Below are 2,814 nucleotides of genomic sequence, written 5' to 3' on the forward strand. Positions count from 1 at the left end.
GCTGCGCTCTTCTTCGTAGACATTGAGTTTGGCTGCAGCTGCACACAGTTGCAGCGCCTCCTACAGGAAACTGGTGGAGCTACGCAGAGAACCACGCCGTTCAAAAGCCTTGTTTGGATTCATGTTTTTATAAAACACTGAGGTCCGGACCTCGGTGGCCTCAGAGCTACGGTGCTGCCCGCAGGTTTTAATGAAACGGTCACCGGGTGTGCATCGACAGCTGATTAACTTATGGAGTCAAGATGGCTGCCACAGCCACCTGAAAACACTAAAATGTCTTTAACTCTGTCAGTTTTAGGGATATTGAGCTAAAATTTGGGGTGGTAGTAGCTGACAGTCATTCACAGCACCTGCTCCAAGATATCAGATTGTGCGTAACGTTTTCAAGTTTCGACCCAAAGCCGCCGTAACTCCGTCTTCTTTCAACGTTAGAAAAACCTTCAAGGAATGCTAGGCCTTTAATTACTGGCGAACCCTGAATCTCGTCGGGCATTTTTTATTCGCCCCGTAAATGCAAGCATGTTTTCTGAAGAGGCAGGCTGTGCGAGCGTGTCGGCGTGGCGTCTGCGCCGTGTCACCGAGCCGCCTCGTGATCTCGCTGCGGACCGGGAGGAAATCGTACAAACGCGCCTTTGTGTGAAAAATTGGTTCCTCCCCGCGTGGTTCACATTGTCCCGAGCGGATAAACCGCTACTGTCTTCTGTGACACGACGAACCTCGACGTTCCGAGAAACGCGCCGCGGTTTGGAGAAAAACGCCTCATGATTCAGATAAAGAAATTCTGTTTCCTGTCTGCGCAGGGCTTCAGACAGAAAATAATAAACATCTTATCAAAGTATCAAATATAAATCCCGACATATAATATGTTGAAACTTACAGATCTGTGACTTCATAAAGATGTCCTCCTGGTCTCCTGAGAAGCTAATTAACCAATTTAAGTTCTCAGATTTTAGGAAGCTGTTTCTTAAAAAACACAAACTTTGTTTTTACATTCTGTCTGTCTGACTTGTTTCTTTGCACAGAAACAAATTGTTCTTAATTTCATTGGACTCACCGGTTTATCAGAAGATGTGGAAACTTTAATTAAACCTCCTGAATGGTTTTTTTTTTCCCCATTTTTAGGATTTTTAACACTAAGTAGCTAAACAATGTAACGCCTATAAATTGTTATTGTGGGGAAGCTGGATTGTTCTTTGGACTGTGAACATACAACGTTCATAACAGAAACAACAGAAGAACTGATTATTTCTGCAATGCATCCCCAGGTGTGATTAACCTTCATGTTATCTTAGTTTCATTGGATTATTTAGCTCCAGACGTTTTGCAAATTCAACAAATAACTCCACTTTTTTTTGGATTTATTCCACCATCTTGACCAGGACTCCCTGAATGAAGAGGTCTTGTATCTCAGCGGGACGTTCCTGGTATAAAAAAAAACAACAAAAAAAACAAAGAATAAGTGAAACTAGAGAAGATAAACGGGTAAGGAAGCATAAGAACGGCTGCCTCTGGAAGGACAGGAGTTATAATAAAACTGCTCGTAATGCGGGTCATTTAGTAATAATTCGGAAAGCTGTGAGGTCATTTTTTGAATAAATGTGTCTGTAAACGGTACATGTATCCAAATTAATCTAAGAAAACTTAGTTTTAAATGAGAGGTTCGAAGTGATGCTGCTTTTTAACAACCAAAAGGTTCCGTCTTCACCTGAAGGAGGGCGTTTTTACCCAAACTTTTTACTGATTTAACGTGAAAATCTACACGCGAGGTTCTCAGCTGTGGTTAAACTCGAGGCCTCGGATCCCGAGTGCACCGCCTGAGAAACCCCCACCCAGAACCGAGCCTGCAGCACTGCTACACCTGGAGCAGGTATGCAGCCAGAAACCAATCCCCAGCTATCAGGTGTTGCGTTTGACATCGGGGGCTTCTGGTGTCGTGTCTCACCTGTGGAATGGAGTTGTGCTGTCACTTGCTCCTCAAAAAAAAAACAACTCAAAGGCATGCCTCGCTCCCGCCGATAAGCAGAAAGAAAGCCGCGTCTCACCTGCATGGGGATTATATTTTACATGCCAGCTTTAAAGATCAAATTAGATTAGATGAAACTTTAAACTCCCCGATCGCTGAGGGGAAGTTTGAGAGAAAACAGGATACAGATAACAGAACAACACGGCTCTGCAGATAAAGCTGGGTTTACGGGAATTAGGCCCCAAAGGACAAATACAACAAATGAGCAAGTAAATAAACAAACATATCTTTAAACCACATGTGGCTGGTTGCACTTTTACTTGAACTCCAACTTCAAAAAGTCAACTCATTGTAATTTGTGCGACAAATGTTATTCTATTTATTTAGTGCTTTACGAATAAAGGCTAGACAACGGTGAGAACAAAGCTGTGAAATCATTCGATGAAAACAGACTATAAAGGCACAGATAATGAGCTAAATGCAGGTGAGCAGAGGTGGGTCTTTAAGATAAAACGTTCCTTAAAACAGAAGTTTAGACCCTGGAACATCTAGAAGCATTTGGTTGTTTGACCTCAGAGCCATTAAGAGCCTTAAAGACGACCAATAATCAGACCCTCCAGGATGTCGCAATGTTGCGATCGCAACTATTAACGCAAAATCAAGCAAACCCCTCCAGCGTGTCCTGGGTCTTCCTCTGGGCCTCCTCCTGGTGGGACGTCACCAGGGAGGCATCCTCACCAGATGCCCGAGCCACCTCAACTGGCTCCTCTCGACGTGGAGGAGCAGCGGCTCTACTCTGAGTCCCTCCCGGATGACCGAGCTTCTCACCCGATCTCTAAGGGAGAGCCCAG

General features: G+C 44.2%; 1 protein-coding gene across 1 annotated transcript in view; it reads left to right on the forward strand.

The window, feature by feature from the left end:
* spata5 (spermatogenesis associated 5) overlaps positions 1 to 2,814 on the forward strand; it is a 116,936-nt gene that overhangs the window by 101,578 nt on the left and 12,544 nt on the right. The gene's annotated exons all lie outside the window — the stretch shown is intronic.

This window comes from Kryptolebias marmoratus, linkage group LG9 (assembly GCF_001649575.2).
Source record: "Kryptolebias marmoratus isolate JLee-2015 linkage group LG9, ASM164957v2, whole genome shotgun sequence".
Classification (NCBI taxonomy): Eukaryota; Metazoa; Chordata; class Actinopteri; order Cyprinodontiformes; family Rivulidae; genus Kryptolebias; species Kryptolebias marmoratus.